Raw genomic sequence first — 19,709 nt, forward strand, 5'->3', positions numbered from 1 at the left:
TAGTATATTCAATTTGGTATAGCAAAAAACAAAACAAAATGAAAACCCAAAGAAACAAAACCTCACCTTTCCCCAGCCTCAAATTTTATTTTTAGAGAAATAACTATATGGATATTTTTTCAGAAAATCAACCTCATGTATTTAAGATGTCAAATTCAGTTATCTGGATCTATCAACTCCTAATCCTGGTGTCCTACTAGGCCATATTATTGCCTCTAAGTGGAGAAAAAGGCAATATTCCAGAATATTCTTATGTCATCCCATTTCTATAAAGACAAAAAAGTCCCATTTTCAAAGGCCCAGACCCCCTAATGACATGCTCTGCAGCAAAAACAAAACAAAAAAGAACCCCACACAATTGCAACAAAGCAAAACATCCCTTCCCAAGGTAAACTATGGCAAAGGTCACAGTAATCAAAAAACTGTAGATGTGCTCAGGCTCTGTGCTATTTGTCAGAGATAAGGCAGCCAGAACCTTGGAATTGGAGTAGGACATCTTGGTTTTGATTCCTGCCTCTATCAATTTCTGCTGAGCCTGTTTCCTCATTTATAAAATGGACATAGGAATAAACCATCTATGTACCTCACAGAATTATTGTGATGACTGAGTGACATAATCCACATGAACAAATGCTTTACGCAGTGTGCCCCAAACCCTAGAGAAGTCCATGTGTTGAATTCAAGTCCAGACTCTGACATTTACGTGTGACTGGGGCAAATCTATTCATCAGCTTGGGCCTCAGGTTGCTTTTTTTTTTTCCTTTTCAAAATGAAAGGGTTTAAGAAAATGATTTCTAGGGTTCCTTCTGACTCTAACAGTTGGTGATTCTTTGGTAAAAGTAAGAGAGAACTTGCAGAAAAAGAACAAGAGTCTGACAAATGGTTAGGCCCTGGATGCCCTGAGGTAAAGCAGGAAGGACCTAGAGGAGACTGAGTGATGTTGCAAGCCAAGACAAGCTGGATGGAGTTAGTAATGAGTGACTACATACCTGTACTTTACAAAATTAATATATCCTTTGTTTCCTGAGATTCCCTCACAAGGTAGGCCTCTACAGGCATGGGGAATCGCCGTGGTAATAAGAGAGAGGAGCAATGCTGGAGAAGCAAAAGGAGAAGGGCCAGAAATGTCAGGAAGACATTTAGAGAAGAATCCCCCCTCAGCTCTTAAGTTTCTGCTGCTGCTTGTCCTTTGTTCTTGAAGAGCACCATGACATCAGGGAGGTGATGCCATGACATACAAATGAATTGGATTTAAGTGAGGGAGGGTTGTGCAAAGTCATCAGCCTCACTTTCTCCTCTAGAGCCATCTGGATTCAATGGCCAGATACAAATCAGAACAACTAGAGATGGCCCAGGATGCAGTGGGGGGACCTTGGCCCTTTCAAGCTAAGGTCTTGAGGAGTTGGAGCTCAAAAGTGACCCAGCAGAACCAGCTGGGAAGTATTCCATTCAGGATTTTGCTACATTTGCATAGACATCCAGTCCTATATATGTCCTTTAATTTTCAGTGCGATTCAGTTCAATTGAACCTATATTCATCAGGTGCCTGATACATTCAATACACTATACTAAGCTTCTCTCTTTCCATTTCCCTACGATCACCCTCCTTGAATTTCTTCTTGTTTCTCAATCAATTAACATTTATCAAGTACCTACTATGATCCAGGCACAGTGCTAGGGTCTGGGTATATAAAGACATAAAATAATCACTGATATTCCTGCTTTCAGTCTCTCTTCTCTCCCAATTATCTTTCACTCTTCTGCCCTGGAAGTCTTTTTAATGCTCTATTCTATTCATGTTATTCCGTAATAATAGGAAGCTACCCTTTCTATGCTACCTCCCTGACTTGGCATTCCCAAGTTTTAGATTGAAGTCCTAGTGACTATTATCTCCAATTCAAGGAGCTTTGCAGGTGCATGCTATTAATAATATCTCACAATACCACCCCCTTACCCCCAACCTTATCATTGTCATTAGCCAGTAAACATAATTACCTCAAAGACATTTGCTAAGATGGCATAGAAGGAATGATAACTACAAAATATTTTCCCTCTCTCCCACAGACCTGGGGCACATTCTTCCACAAATACACTCACCATAAATGATAAGAATAGACCATATACCTAGGGGGTGCTTTGGGAGGCATAAATATAGGGAATGCATATGACCAAGGCCTTTGTCACTGTAGAGCCCAAAGGTCCTTTCTCTTCTCATAGTGTACTTCTGCTTCCTCCCTTTAATTATAGCTTCCTGTTGGACAGGTTGCTCAGCTTGGTTCTCAGGGCCTCAATCAATAAATCAATAAACATTAATTAATTGCTTACTGTATGCCAGGCATTATGCAAAGCACTGAGGACACAAAAAGAGGCAAAAGACAATCCTTGCCTTCAAGGAGTTTACAGTGTGATGAAGGAGACAACAAACAAACACATATATACAAACAAACTATATACAGGATAAATACCTGGGCCATCTCCAGTAGTCTTGGTGAATATCAGACCACTGGACCCAGGTGGGCCTGGAGGAGAAAGTGAGGCTGGTGACCTTGCACACCCCTCCCTCACTCAAATCAAAGTCAACTGCAAGTCATTTTATCATTTCCATGATGTCATGGTCTTCTTCGAAAATGAAGAACAAACACAACAACAACAATACAAAATAAATAGGAAATAATTAACAGAGGTAGATGCTAGAATTAAGAAGGGTTGGGAAAAGCTTCCTGTAGAAGATAGGATTTTAGTTGGGACTTAAAGGAAACCAGGAAAGACAATAAGTAAAGATGAGAAGGGAGAATATTCCAGGCATGGGAAACAGTCAAAGAAATTTCCTGGAGCTGAGAGATGAAGTGTCTTGTGCATGGAGCAGCAAGGAGCTCAGTGTCACTGGATCAAAGAGTATGTGGCAGGAAGTAAGAGGTAAAAAGGCTAGAAAGGTAAGAAGGGCTAGGCTATGAAGGGCTTTAAATGCCAAAACAGAGGATTTTGTATTTGATCCTGGAAGTAGCAGGGAACCACCCGAGTTTATTGAGGAGACTGAGGGGGTTGATATAGTCGGATCCTCACAGCTTAAGCCCTGACTACAGGGATCAATTCTTTTTTGTTTCCATAACTGGTTTTCTTCTTTACAGTCAGTGGTCATTGTCCTCAGACCTGCCTCTGCCTCCACTGACTATCTCTTTTCTCTGACTCAGTGGACCTATAGTTATGCTACAAGATATGATGGTTAAAGGGAATGAATGAGGAAGTGAGGAGATTGCTCCCTCCTCTGCTACGGTCTGATAAAAGCAAGTAGTAATCTTCTCTCAAGAGTTAGATTCTTTCTCCATAATTGCCCATTTTCCAAAAAGTAGTTAGCTTTCTCTTTACAAGCTTCCTTGGGGGCATGGCCATTCTTTTCTAGGCAAAGACAAACTGTTGCTCTAATTCCATAAAAGAGAAGATCTTCACTTTTTCTTTTAAAAGGAGTAACGGTAAAAACTTCGCATTTTGTTTGTAACATCAATAACTTCTTGTCTCTGCCACCTTCCTCTTCTGTTATTTCCTCAGTTGTGTTGGAGAAAGGGAACAGATTGATCAGGGCTATCCTGACAAACTTCCTCATCTGGACTATAATTATAACTCACAGAAGTGTTCCATGGTTTACAAAAGCAATTTACTCACAACAACCCTGAGAAGCAGATAAATATAATTTTCCTCATTTCTCATGAGAAATCTGAACTGGGAGCTCTGGAGTTCCACTATAATATTCCTAGGAATTTCTTTTAAGGATGTCTTAGTAGATTCTTTCAATTTCTGTTTTACCTTCTGGTTCTAAGATATTGGGACAGTTTTCCTTTATAATTTTAAGAAATATAATGTCTAGGTTCTTTCTTTGCACACAGCTTTCAAGCAGTTAAATAATGCATGAATTATCTCTCCTCAGACTATTTTTCAAGTCAGTTTTCCAATAAGATATTTTAATTTCCTTCTGGGAAAAGCTTCCTGTAGAAGATAGGATTTTAGTTGGGACTTAAAGGAAACCAGGGAAGCCGGTAAGTAAAGATAAGAAGGGAGAATGTTCCAGGCATGGGGGACAGCCAAAGAAATTTCCTGGAGCTGAGAGGTAAAGTATCTTGTGCATGGAGCAGCCATTTTTTTCCTTTTTTTCCCTATTTTTTTCTTTTGACTTTGTTTTATTGTTTCTTGATGTCTCATGGGTCATTAGCTTCCCCTTGCCCAATTTTAATTTTTAAGAAATCATTTTCTTCATTTAGTTTTTTTAAACCTTTGTTTCCATTTAGCCAATTCTGTTTTTTTAAAGGAATTTTCTTCCACATTTTTAGTGACTCTCTCTTTCCAAGCTATTAATCGTCTTTTCATAATTGTCTTGCATTGCTCTCATTTCTTTTTCCATTTTCCCCTGCTGCTATTTGTATTTGATGTTTAAAATAAAATTTTAGCTCTTCCAAGAATTCTTATTGGGTTTGTGTCCAATTTACATTTTTTCCTCTCTGAAGTTTTGCTTATAGATGTTTTGACATTTAGCATCTTCTGAGTTTGTGTCTTGATCTTCTCCATCACCATATAGCTTTTTATGATGAGGTTATTTTTGTTGTTGCTATTTGCTATTTTTTTCCAGACTATTTCTTGACTTTGAACTTTATGTTAAAGTTGGGCTCTATTTCCAAGTGTGGGTGGGTAGCACTGTCTCCAGTGTCATGTTTTTTCACACTGCTGTTTTCAAAGCTAATTCTGGGGGTCTGGAAATTTTTGGTGCTTCCAAGTTGGTATGACCTGGGGAGAGATGTGGTCACTTCTCTCTTGTCCTGTGCTCTGTTCCTTACCCAAAAAGGGCCCCTAATCCCCAAGGCCCCTGTTCCCTTGTAACCAAAAATATTCTTTTCTATCCTGGAACTGTGACTTGGAAGTGGATATAGACAATGCAATTGCCAAACAGCCCCTGATCCTGTGCTTAGTGCTACCACAAGGGTCTAGTTGTAATCTCTTTCTGACCAGTTACCTGATCTACTTACTGTCTCTGGGCTGAGAGCTGCCAAAGTTGCTGCTGCTAACATCACATTGTTTCCAAGGCTTACAGCTGTTGGTACTGTCAAGTAGGGTCCAAACCAGTCTCCACCCCAGTGTCACATACATTTCCCTCCAACCTCTTCAGTTTTCTTGAGCTAAAAAAATATCTCACACTGACCTTTTACTGGCTCTTCTGCTTCAGACTTTGACTTGAGACACTATTTTCAAGTTTGTTGCATGAGAATATAGAGAAATTTTGTCTGCTTCCTCTACTCCTCCCTCTTGGGTCCATCCTCTCTATTTTTCTTTTGTGAGAAATCTGAGGCAGAGAGGTGAGGCAATTTGTCCAAGGTTCACACAGCAAATAAGCTGTATGACTGAGACTCAGACTCAGGGCTTTTCCCTCTAGCACTCTTCATCATTCCACTCTGCCTTTTGTATGGCCATAGTGCTTCCTTTGTTGAAAATGTATGGATGGGTCTGCAGTATCTACAATATCTATCAGGTATTCACTTTTACTCCAAATCCAACCTACCTCTTCCTCATTCAAGTCTCCTGCACATAATTTACATTTTAGCTGAACTGAACTATTCTCTGTCACTTGTTCTTATCCTGTTCTTTGTTCACTTTGTTCCTTCACACTGAGAATAGACTTGCCTCTCATCCCCAGAGCCTGTTAAAGTCCCTCCCATCCTTCAAGACACAAGCCAGATGTCACTTCCTGAATTCATCCTGACTCTACTTACCACCCCCTGCCCCAGCTGAAAGTTTTCATAGCATTTTGCCATGTTTTCCCTCTTGACCTTGGAATCATAGTCATTTGTATGCATATCTTCTCCTTTGTTAAATTATAGACTCCTTGAAAGCAGATTTTTTTATAGCATTCAGGATTTATCATAGTGCCTTGCACATTTCAGGTGCCTAATGGATGCTTATTAAATGGAACCCAGTGTCCATCTTCCATTCCCTTCATTTCAACTATGTTCTTTTCTAATCTTATTTTTGGTCATCACACCATTTCTATCCCATTCCATCTCCACTTGAAATGAAAACTTACATTAAGAAAGAATGAAAAATAATTTGTTAGATACCATGTGAAAGGCTACGTGGTAAGGGCTAAATACCTTCCAGGAGTTCACATCCTAATTGAGGGACAAAACACAGTTAGGTGGTTTCAACTTCAAGTTAGATGGAAGGACCTATGATCCTTATAGTACAACAACAAAGAAGATGGTAATGTATCTTCTTTAATGATGTATTTGCTGATAGAAACCATGTTCATTTCTGAAAAGGCTTTTTGTCTCCAACCCATTGGTGAGTTAGAGGGGTGCCTACCACAGGTATGTGAACACCTCTAGTAGAAAGGGCAGATGAGAACATCTTTTCCCCCAATGACCATAAATGTGACTGAAGTAGGTACCATGGAGTACTTAGAGCACGGTCAGACATTGAAGACACCAAGATCATCCACTGCATCCTGGGCCATTGCCAGTCATCTTGATTTTTGTCCTGCCACTAGACTGATTGCTCTGGAAGAGAGAGTGAGGCTGATGATTTTGTATAACTCTGCTTCATTAAACCCAATTCATGAGTGAGTCAAGACATCACCCTATTATGTGATTGGTCCTCTTAGAAGATAAAGGACAAACAACAACAATGCAAGTCAGTTCAGAGAGAGGTGTAAACAAAGGAAATGTATCTTACCCTGGCTTTGATAGGGTCATCACTTTTCAAGTCATGATTTTTAAGTGATTTCAGTGATTAAGGACTCTTTAAGTCCATAACACACTTCACATATAGTAAGTATCCAATAATCATTTCATGATTGAACGAAGCAGGAACTCAAGAAATAAAGCCGAGATAAAATATTACTTCTATAGAGAGTACAGTGGATAGAGCATTGGACTTCTGGACTGGAAGACATGACTTCAAAATTGACCTCAGACACTAATTAATTCTATGATCAAAACAACTAATGGCTCCACCCCAGTTTCCTCATTTGTAAAATGGCAAGGATAAGAGCACCAACATAACAGGATTAATTGGAAGATCAAATGAGATCACATTTGTAAAGCACTGTAAACCTTAAAATACTCTGTAAATGTTAGCTCTCATTATTAGTATCAGGGATAAGGATTGCAACGGTAGTTCATAGACATAGACAGCTACTGGATAAGGAAACACTCTCAACCAATTTTCTCTGTAACTTATAGTCTTTTTTTCCTTTTAAATTTATTTATTTTTAGTTAGCAACACTCAGTTCCACAAGCTTTTGAGTTCCAAATTTTCTCTCCTTCCCTCTCCTCCCCCTCCCTCCCCAAGATGGCATGCAATCCTATATAGGTTCTACATATACCTTCACATTAAACATATTTTCACATTAGTCATGTTGTAAAGAAGAATTATAACCAATGGAATGAACCATGAAGAAGAAGAAGCAAAACAAAACAAAGGGAGAGAGAGAGCAAATAGTATGCTTTGATTTGCATTCAGACTCCTTAATTCTTTCTCTTAAGGATGTGGATAGCTTTTTCCATCTTGTCTTAGAACCTTGCATGGCTGAGAAGGACCAAGTCTATCAAAGTTAGTCATCTCACTATGTGTCTGTAATTATGTACAATGTTCTGATTCTGCTCCCCTCACTCAGAATCAGTTTATACAAGTCTTTCCAGGTTATTATGAAGTCCATCTGTTCCTCATTTCTTATAGCACAACAATATTTCATTACATTCATATACCACAACTTGTTTAGCTATTCTCCAATTGATGGCCATCCCCTTGATTTCCAATTATTTGTCACCACAAAAAGAGCTGCTATATTTTTGTACATATGGGTCCTTTTCCCATTTGTATGATCTCTTTGGCATACAGCCCTAGAAGTGGTATGGCTGGGTCAAAGGGTACTGTAGCAACAATGTTGCTAGCAGCTGCTGTGGAGGTGAAAGACCAACAACAAGAGCACACAGAAGGGCTGCTAGCACAGGTTCTTTGATCTGCTTTTCTAAGGAAAGCAAACTTTAAGGGATTAACAATCTCACTTTAATCAAACATACATATATCATTCCCTTAGCTCAGGGGGAAAAGCCAGCACCCTGAACCTCAGTATACAAACAGAAATTACAAGCATACATTATATAAACAGAGCAAATAGACACAAACCAGTAGACGGGCTTCTAACCATCTAACTATAGCAATACATATCGTTACCAGAAAGAGAAGCAACAACATGTGGGTTTTTCAAAGCCTGGCTACCCACAGTCTGGACAAATCACAGGATATACTTCCAGTGAGTGACAGCCCCAAAACAAAACACCAACCTCAGATCATTATACTTTTCTCAGGGCCCTGGGGCTTAGTCCCTACTTAGCAAAAGAGTGTGAGGCCTGGGGCTTTCTTTTTTCTTAAGCAGGTCATCAGACTCTTGATTCAATCAAAAACTCAAAGGTACTTGATTACCTCAGTGCTGAGAAGCACTCAAGCAAAAAACAGCAAAGTCCCAGAATAAATCCTATGTGATCACAGTGTATTATTCTCGTGGTAAGTTGCTGTAATCTTTTGGCTAATATTTTATTTAAAATTTTTGCATCTATATTCATTAGGGAAATTGGTCTATAATTTCCTTGTCTGTTTTGACTCTTCCTGGTTTAGGTATCAGTACAATATTTGTGTCATAAAAAGAATTTGGTAGGACTCCTTCTTCACCTATTTTCCTACATAGTCTATAAAATATTGGAATTAATTGTTCTTTACATGTTTGATAGAATTCACTTGTAAATCCATTTGGCCCTGGAGATTTTTTCCTAGGGAGTTCATTGATGACTTGTTCAGTTTCTTTTTCTGAAATGGGATTATTTAAGTTTTTTATTTCCTCTTTTGTTAATCTGAGCAATTTATATTTTTACAAATATTCTTCCATTTCTCTAAGGTTGTCAAATTTATGAGCATACAATTGGGCAAAATAATTTCTAATTATTGTTTTAATTTCCTCTTCACTGGCCCTGAATTCACTTTTCATTTTTGATACTGATAATTTGGTTTTCTTTTTTTTAATCAAATTGACCAAAGATTTATCAGTTTTGTTTTTTTTTTTCATAAAACCAGTTTTATTTATTAGTTCAATAGTTTTCTTGATTTCAATTTTATTAATCTCTCCTTTGGTTTTCACTAGTTCTAATTTGGCATTTAATTGAGGATTTTCAATTTGTTCTTTTTCTACCTTTTCCAGTTGACATCCAATTCATTGATCTCCTCCTTCTCTACTTTATTCATGTAAATATTCAGAGATAGAAAACTTCCCCTAAGAACCACTTTTGTTGCATCCCATAAATTTTGCTATGTTGTCTCATTATTTTCATTCTCTTGAATTTTGATTTTTTCTATGATTTGTTGTTTGATCCACTCATTCTTTAGGATGAGATTATTTAGTTTCCACTTAATTTTAAGCCTATCTTTCCATGGCCCTTTATCATAAATAATTTTTATTGCATCATTATCTGAAAAGGATGCATTGACTATTTCTGCTTTTCTGCACTGGATTGTGAGGGTTTTATGCCCTAGTACATGGTCAGTTTTTGCGTATGTGCCATATACGACTGAAAAAAAGGTACATTCCTTTCTATCCCCATTCATTTTTCTCCAGAGGTCTATCACATTTACCTTTTCTAAAATTGTATTGACCTTCTTAACTTCATTCTTGTTTATTTGAGTTTAGATTCATCAAGTTCAGAAAGGGAGAGGTTGAGGTCCCCCACTAGTATAGTTTTGCTATCTGTTTCTTCCTGTAACTCCCTTCACTTTTCCTCTAAGAATTTGGATGCTATACCACTTGGTGCATACATGTTTTGTAATTAATGATATTACTTCATTGTCTATGGTGCCTTTTAGCAGGATATAGTTTCCTTCCTTATCTCTTTTGATTAGATCTGTTTTTGCTTTAGCTTTGTCTGAGAGTAGGATTGCTACCCCTGCTTTTTTTTTTACTTCAGCTGAAGCATAATATATTCTACTCCAGGCTTTTACCTGTATCACCCTGTTTCAAATGCGTTTCTTGTAAACGACATATTATAGGATTATGGTTTTTAATCCATTCTGCTATCTGCCTCTGTTTTATGGTTGAGTTCATCCCATTCACATTCACAGTTATGATTACTATGTGTGTCTTTCTCTTTATCTTATTTCCCACCCATTTATGCTTTTATTTCTCACTTTTCCCTTCCCCTCCTTAAAAGAGTTTTACTTTTAACCACCACCTCCTTCAATCTATCCCTTTCCTTCTCCTTTCCCCTCCTACTGCCTGTACGGCAAGTTAGATTTCTATACATAACTGAATATGTTATTCCCTCCTTGAACCAAATCTGATGAGAATAAAGCTCAAACAATACTCATCTCCCTTCCTTCTTTTTCTCTATTATAATATGTTTTTGTGCTTCTTCATGTGATGTAATTTATCCTTTGCAGCCTCCTCCTTTCCTCTTCTCCCATTACAATTGCTTTGCACCCCTTAATTAGGTTTTTTTATCATCACATCAGTTAATTTATACCCATACTCTCTCTCTATGTAGATCCCTTTTAAATGTCATAATAAATATGCAGTTCTCAAGATTAACAAGTATCATCCTCCCATATATGGATGTAAACAGTTTTGCCCTTCTTGAATAATAAGGTTTTTCTATTCTTTTTTTTCCTGTTTACTTTTTATGCCTCTCTTGAGTCTTGTATTTAAAGATCACATTTTCCATTGAGCTTTGGCCTTTTCATCAAGAAGGTCTGGAAATCCCTTATTTCATTGAATGTCCATCTCCTTGCCTGAAAGACTATGCTCAAGTTCACTGGGTAGTTGGTCCTTGGTTGTAGCCCAAGCTCCTTTGCCTTATGGAATATAGTATTCCAATCCCTCTGATCTTTTAATGTAGAACCTGTAATGTCCTGTGTGACCCTGAATGTAGTTCCTCAGGATTTGAATTTTTTTTTTTCTGGCTGCTTGCAGTATTTTTTTCCTTGAGCTGATAATTCTGGAATTTGGCTACAATATTCCTTGGCATCTTCAATTTGAGATCTCTTTCAGGAGGTGATCAGTGGATTCTTTCAGTGACTATTTTGCCCTCTGGTTCTAGGACCTCAGAGAAGTTTTCCTTAATGATTTCTTGGAAGATACTTTCCAGGCTCTTTTTTTTCATTATGGCTTTCCATTAGACCCATAATTCTTAGATTTTCTCTCCTGCATCTATTTTCCAGGTCAGTTGTTTTTCCAATGAGATAGTTTCTGTTTTCTTCCTCTTTTCATTCTTTAGATTTTGTTTGGGTGATACTTAATGCCACCGAGAGTCATTAGCTTCTTCTTGCCCAATTCTAATTTTTAGCGAATTGTTTTCTTCAGTTAGCTTTTGTACCTCCTTCTCCATTTGGCCTTTTTTTTTCCTTATAAGGAGTTATTTTTCTCCAGATAGGTTCTGTACTTCCTTATCCATTTGGCCACTTTTAGTTTTTAAAGAGTTGTTCTCTTCAGTGAATTTTTTCTTTCATTTTCTCAATTGTATTTTTAAAATCATTGGTCAATTTTTCTTCTACCTCTTTAATTTGGCTTTTAAATTCCTTCTTGAGCTCTTCCAAGAATGCTTTTTGAGCTTGAGACCAGTTTGTATTCCATTTTGAGGTTTCAGATGTGGGTATAGTGTCAATGCTGTCCTCTTCTGAATTCATATTTTAGCTTCCCTGTCCCCATAGTAAGATTCTGTGGTCTTTACTTTTCTAGTTTGCTTCTTGTTTATGGTGGTTGCCCTTTCCCTGGCTTTTAAAGTAGATCTCTGTTTCTGGGGCACAGGAGGATCTATCCCACACCTCTTGTGCTGGGACCTAGGGTCCAGATTACTGGCTTTGTGTGCTGTGGCCTCTGGTTCTGTCAGTGCAAAGATATATGATGCTGCAGCTTACTTGGTGCTGGGCTGGAGCTGGCCGGTGTGTGCCAAGGCCAAGGCCAAATGAAGTCTTTCTAAGTTTTCCTGGGGATTACACTAAAGCTTGCAGTGTGAGGTTTGGGGGGAGAGGTGATCTGGCCACTGGAGTCCCCTCCTCCCCTAGAGCTGCACAAGAGCCCAGATAGATTCAGCTGCTGGTGAATGCCAGACTGCACTGGTGTCTTCCGAGTCCCCTGGTTGTGTAAAGGCATGCCTGGGTCCTGGTGTTGGAGCTTTTGGGCTTCATCCCCCTGGGGCTCAGGGTTTCCTGCTGGTCTGTTAAGGTGGGGCTTGCTGGGACACCTCCAGTCCTGCATTGGACCTCTTTAGCCACAGCAAGACGGACTTTCTCATTGATCTCCCTAGCCTCCTAAGCTAACAAACTGCAGTGCCCCTTCTGTTGGTTCTACTATTTCAGGTTTTTTCCTGGGGCAATATTCTCTGGGTTTTTCAAGGTCAACAAGGGGGAGGGGCAAGAGCATTTACAATTTATTCTACCATTTTGGCCCCCGGAAGTTTAAGTAGGTGACTTTCAAACATTTAGAGTGTGGGTTGATAGCCCCAGGAGTAGCTGTTGCCACTGCTGCAGGCTCTGCGCTTCTCTCACCCAGCTCTGACAAAGTCCTGAGCTGAGAGGTTTGGGAATCACCACTGCCACCAGTGATTTAGTTTGCTAGGGCCTGCTCCCATTCTGCTATGGCTGAGTCTACACTGGTGCAGCCCATGTCTTCTGTGCTCTCCCATCCTGGTGCAATAGATCCTTCCTGTTGACCTTCCAGGTTGTCCTGGACTGGAAATCTGTCACACTCTAGCTCCTAGTGGATTCTGCCACTCTAAAATTTTTTCAAATTCACTTTTTAGAAGTACCTGAAGGAATTTATGGGAGAGCTGTGCTGAATCACTGCTTTCATTCCACCATCTTGGTTCTATCCCCCTGTAACTTACAGTCTTAGAGAATTGTCTAGGGTCAAACTCAGAAGTTCAGTGTCTCTCCCAGGGTGTTACAACCAGCATGTGTCAGAAGTGGGACTTGAAACCGGGTCTTCCTATTTTCTAGACTAACTCTCTATCCACTATGTAATGATGAGTCCCATTATTACTAATAACAAAAAATGATTTGACAGTATGATGCTTTGGACCAAGCACTGGATTTGGAGTAAAGAAGATCTGGGTTCAAATCCTGACTCTACTTCTTCTGAGTAAATCACATAACCTTTCTGGGTCTTGGTTTCCATATGTGTAAAGTGAGAAAGTCAGACAAGGTAAACCTCTGAGGTTCTTCTCAGTTGATCCAGGTGATCCAGATTCTTTCCATATGATTGACTATTTTTATTTAAAAATTAGAACCAAGATCAACATCAAATGGCTGAATAACAGAAAATACTGAAATATATATCAATATCTAGTTATATATCTATATTTATATATAATCTCTATACCTTATCCCTCTCTATATCAGAATTACTCAAGGACCCAGGGCAAATGGTTCAGTTTTAGGGAGATTCTTGAATATCACATGAAGTTAGGCAATTATAATTCTTTTTATGAGGATAAAATAACTAAAGCTTACTTAGCAATTACTGTCTCTGTTAAAGGAGAAAGTTCCTACAACAGCAGTTGTAAAATTGTTGTTGTTGTTCAGTAATTCAATCGTGTCCAACTCTTCACGACCCTTGGACCATACTGTCCACAGGGTTTTCTTGGAAAAGACGCTACAGTGTCCTTCTCCAGTGGATTAAGGCAAACAGAGGTTAACTGTCTTGACCACGGTCACACAGCTAGTTAAGTGCCTGAGGCCAGATATTAACTCACATCTTCCTGACCTCAGGGCCAGCACTCTACTGAACCATCTAGCTGTCTCCTGTTGTAGAGTTATAATTATACCAAGTTTAAATTATAATACCTTGTAATTGTGAAGCAGATATACACAAGGACAACCAATGAGAATCTTTGCAGGAGAAGTAGCATAAAAGATATTATCAGAGATGTGTGATCAGAAAAGGAAATCGGTCAGTCCCACTGTGAATGTAAAAGACAAGTGATAGACTGATCTCATGCTCCACTAGTTTCCATGTAATACTAAAAGATCTATAGAAAGATTCACAGAATATTATGTGGACTATTTGTAGAGAATTGATTCAGGGACACAGACAAGAATCACACAGATTAAAAAGCTGTGAATGAGTTACCGTTTTTACCCTTTTGCCTGAAAGCTCATATCCACAGAAGTATTAATGAGGATTCTAATGTAAAAACTATTCTGTGGTACTCCTCCAACTTGCATATAAATTGGCAGGGCCTTTGGAGGGCTGACCACCCTTAGGTCCTATGGTTAACTCAGTGGGTCTTCCTTCACTTCACTTTCACTATTAGCTCATGAGCCCCAACTAGTGTATCACTGTGCTCCGTGTTAATAATCAGCCAGTAGACATGAGAACAGTAATTATAAAACATTCTCCCATAAACCTGGGGTACATTGTCCTACATATATATATAACACACATGAAAAAAGTTAACAAAAACTTAGAGTAATGGTACTGGGGGACATGTGTAGGATATACATGTGTCAAAGGCAATTTATATCTACTAGTATGACAGGGCCTAAAAAATATTTTTTTCTCATCATAGAACATTATACACCTCCCCTTTTGTGTAGCATTTCTGCTGGATGGTATACTTCTCTCCACAGTTCAAATTTTGACTGTGAGGGCTAGCTCCTTGAAGCTGTTTCCTCCTTCAGATAATTGTCTCTATATATTTACATCTATCTGGAATGTTTCTTCTCCCTTCTTGATATAGAATTTCCTACTAGCCTGTTACTTCTGGTAACATGGCCTATGGAGGGGGGGAAAGAAATTTCCTTCCTGCTTGCTGCCTTCTGATACAGACACAGGGAGTACCTCTTCTATAACTGCAACCTGCTCTTAAACTCTGAAACTTGTCCAGGGTCTAGCCATTTAAAGTTCACAGAACCATGGCTAACCTGTATACTCAGCCAAGTTCTTCCCCTAATGTCCCAATTAGAGAAGAATTCAAACCTTATAAAGAGATTAGGGCATATATACATGTTTACACATTAAAAATGCATCACTTGTCACTATATCCTGTGACTACTTCAATTAATTTGGAGAGAAAGGGGAGTCATTTTATCTTATATCAAGTAAAAGGAATTGCAATGATGGTGGGGGGTGGGGAAGTGATCAAGGGAATGGGTGAAGAAAGATAAGAGATGTGTTCAAGAAACTGTAAGTTGCAGCTTGTTTGGCAAAGAGAAAGTAAGCAAGGGGGTGGTGGAAGGTATGGTTATAATGACAGATTAGAGTCAGGTTGTGGAGGACCTTGAATACCAAGAAAGAGTTTAGCCTTTATTTCATAGTCAATGACAAGCTTCTTAAGGCTTATAAGCAAACAAAAACAAAAATGTATATTAAGAACCCCTAGTGTGACAGAGGCTAAAGCAGCTGAAGTGTAATTGAGTTGATGTGCTAACAAAATTTTGGCTTTGTGCCCTGATTTGGATTATAGGTATCCCTGCTTCCTTTCATTAACATGTACAATTCAATTGGCAATACAAAAAATTTAATAACATTTAGATCTTTGTAAAAGTTCCAGGACTTAGGCGGTAGCAATGAGGTATTTGAGATTGGATAAATAAATAATCAGCAACCACCTCACTGAATTCTTTACTTCATCACAACTGTTGGCATGTTATTTAGTCATGGTTGGCTGTCATGTAGCTCTGCTATACTCTCTCTGCCTATGTTTATTTCTTTATATAAAATAGAGAAGACATACAATGCTGCTCTAGCAATGAAGGCTGGTTGGTGTTTTATACGTAATGACAAAACCCTCAGATGCCACAAAAATGTTTACGCAAAGGTTGTATAAAGTTAAAGTGAGAAGAGATTGTAGAAATCACCTAGTTTTATAGCATCATTGAAATGATCTGGAGGTGACCTTGGTAACTATCCTATCCAGTCCTATCACATTAGAATTGAAAAAAAAAACTGAGGCAAAGAAAGATGAAGACTGTTCCAGGGTCACTCTAGTAAGTGTCAGAGGGAAGGTCCAACCCTCTCATTTTAAAGATGAGAACACTGAGGCTAAAATGCCCTTGGTCATAGAGCTGCCGGAGTCAGGGCTTCTCTTCAGGTCTTCTGGTGCCTAATTCTTTTTATATATCACACTGCTTCTCATGTGAGTCTTTGTTGCTAGAGAAGGAAAAATTCCAAGTGTGGGACATGTTTTTGACCAAGACTAAGTATTGGCATCTGCTTTCTAATTTGCCTTCTGAAGATTTTTTTTTTTTTGCTTTGATTTTTAACCTAGTTGTATCTATGCCATTTTCACACTGGTCATGTTTTTGTTATATTATTCACATAAATCTCTTTGAAAGTACTTCACATGTAGCATTAGCACTCATATAACGTCACATCTTGAGAATGTATTTCAAAGCCATCTAGTGAGAACAAGAGATAATGAGCAGATGAACAGCCTACTTACTCTACTTGTATCCATGCAATGGTTGCCATGTAATGGCTCTAGACATAGACTGCTGCACCCCCACCACAAACACACCCTTTGGGAGGATTTTTGGAAGGGAGTAGGATGACAGGTCAAGGGATCATGGATTTAGAGTTGGAATAGGCCTGGGGGGCCACCTTAGTAAATCTCTCCTTATTTTACAGATGATAAAACATAACAAGGAAGATAAAATGATTCACTCGAGTGAATTTAGAAAGGATCTAATCCAACATTTTCATTTTTACAGATAAGAAAATGGAGACCCAATGAAGTCAAGTAATTTTTCTCAGGTCAAACAGAGAGTAGAATAGTTGTGTTGGAGTTATTCATTGAACCCTAGTCTTCCAATTCCAAATCCAGTATTCAAACAAAAATAAATAAAACTAATACAGCCTCTCCTCACCCTGTTTTTTTTTTAATTCTAAAATTAATTGCTGTAAAGCAGAAGAGGCAGATCTCCACAGGTAAAATTCTTCTATACAACCAGATTGTAATCTAATTGGGAAATGTTTAACAAAATAAATGAAAATATGATAAAACATAGATAATGTTTATTTCTGGTTTTCTAGGTCAATATGTAGCCTACAGGGATATGTTGCTATTTGAGTATGACACCACTGTTGTAGAGAACGGAAAGGGGTGGAAGGGCATCAGTCTATATCACTGGAAATCACAAATAGGTGAGATCACAAATCCATTAATATATTTATAAAGTTCTCCTTGTCCATGAAGCCTTTAATTCTTGTTCTCATTGTGTCCCTGAAAGCCAGCAGTGTTTGTCACTGAGAGGGAGGGTGTTGTAGAAAAGATTGTAAACTATGCATTGGAAAAGACCTGGATTCAAAACCAGATCTCTGATTTTGCTAGTTTTGTGTCCATGCACCTCTTTGAGACTTATTTTCCTCATCCATAAAAATAAGGTCTGTAACATCTGTAAATAACAACAACAACAAAAACTATTATTTATATAGCACCTACTATGTTCCCATTGTGGGAAACACTTTAAAAATATTCTCTGATTGGATCCTCACAATAACCCTGGGAGGTAGGCACTATTATTACCTTCATTTTACCATTGAGCAAATTGAGGTAAATAGAGGATAATGATATCCATCAAGTATTTGATGCCAGTTTTGAACTCAAGTCTTCCTGATTCCAGGTGCAATACTCTATCCACTACACTGAGCTGCCTCATAAGGGAAATATAATATTCCCCTTACAGGGTTATTATAAGGGTGTAACAACAATGTTACTAGCAGCTACAGTGGCTATAGAAGGCCAATAACACCAGCACACAGGAGGGCTGCTAGCACAGGTTCTTTGATCTGCTTTTCTAAGGAAAGCAACTTTAAGGGGTTTACAATCTTACTTTAATTAAACATACATATATCATTCGCTTAGTTCAGGGGAAAGAGTCAGCATCCTGAACTTCAGAATAAATACAAACAGAAATGACAAACAGAGCAAACAACACAAATCAACAGACAGGCTTCTAGCTGTCTGGCCAAAGATGTGCATACACAGTTACCAGAGAGAGAAGAACCAACATCTGGGTTTTTCAAAGCTGGGCGGCTCCTTAATGGCTACCGAGAGTCTCCCCACCAACACTCTTCCAATGAGTGAGCCCCCCAAAAATGCTAATCTCAGAGTATACGTATACTTCTTCAGGGTCAGAGTGCTTCACACCTCTTAAGGGTTTCACACCTCTTGTGACCTAACTAGCAAAAGAGTATGGACCTTCCTACAAATGAACGCAAGACTCAATCAAAGGCCCAGTTCTGAGAAGCACACCAAAACAAAAGACAACAAAAAATCCCACTTTGCTTGCCCTTACAAAGGGTCAAATTAAATTATGTATGCCAAGTAGTGAAGACAACTTTGGATCTTGAGTCAGAATTCTTAGGTTTAAATCCTGACTCTGCTAGTATATTGTATGGACTTGGGCAAGTCTCTTAAGTACTCTGGGTATCAGTTTCCTCATCTGTTGAATGGGAGTTTAGATGAAATTAATCTCCAGGATACCTTCTTGCTCTAAATCTATATCCTCTGGCTTTAAAATAAATCAATTATAACATTATGTCATTCTTTAATTATTCCTAGCTTGTGAGTCTTCTTTACCCAACAGGATCATAAATTCCTCAAGGACAGGGACTAATAAATGAACATTTCTTTTGTATTTTCCACAAAACCTACCCCCAGTTCTGGGTGTGCACAAAACACCCAGGAATCATGGTCATGATATCCTTTTAGCCCAGGGGTGGGAACCTGCAGCCTCAAGGCCAGATGTGTTCTAGGTCCTTGGGTGAGGCCTTTTGACTGAGTCCAAGTTTTACAGAACAAATTCTTATATTAAGGAGATTTGTTCTGTGAAGTTTGAATTCCTTCAAAAGGCTGCATTTGAGAAACTTGAGGGCCACACGAGGCCTCCAGGCTGCAGGTTTTCCATCTCTGTTTTAGACTGTCATACTTTGAATTTAGCTGCTTCTCCATTTAGATAAAAGCCATACAATGGGCAAATAAACATGTGCTTCTGCGAAGTGCAGTCCAAAATTAGACCTCTTAGTTACTTTTGTATTATATGTGTTATTGCTTAGTTCCTATGCTATTTTCCATGACTGCTCATATACCTCAAAGTCAAGTGAAGATCTGGAAAATACCTGGGTCATTTGATTAATATAAGAAGCCCAGCTAGTAAACTCAAAATACCAGATCCTTGATAATTATCAGGGAATTTTACTTATTCTTAGTGAAGAAGTCATGGTAGCTTACCATAATATCTAGAATAATTAGGGGAGGAAACAAAATTACATACATGCTAACATATATTGACCTATATAGATATTTGCATAAGTCTACATATGAGAGGTATAAAGGTCTAGAGAGTTGGCTTTGGAGGTCAGGAACACTGACTCAGAGATAGACTAACTGTGTGAACCTGAACAAGCAAGGTATTTATTCCCTTAGTCCTCTTGGTAGATCCCTAAAACTATAGGAATAGACCTGAATCTATGCCATATGTTCTGATTTGCTCTTGGTAAAGGATGATTCCTTACCATGGAGTTCCCTCTATTCTAATGAAAACATACATCTTGTCACCCCCCAAAAAGGCTATTTCTAGACCATCAGAGTTACCTGAAATGACCTGATTAGAAATGTACTAGTCTGGAAGTTGTCTGACAGACAGTCCAAGGCCCCAGTGAGCCTCACTCCTTCCTAGCTCTGGTG

Source organism: Trichosurus vulpecula, chromosome 4 (genome assembly GCF_011100635.1).
Source record: "Trichosurus vulpecula isolate mTriVul1 chromosome 4, mTriVul1.pri, whole genome shotgun sequence".
NCBI classification, from domain to species: domain Eukaryota; kingdom Metazoa; phylum Chordata; class Mammalia; order Diprotodontia; family Phalangeridae; genus Trichosurus; species Trichosurus vulpecula.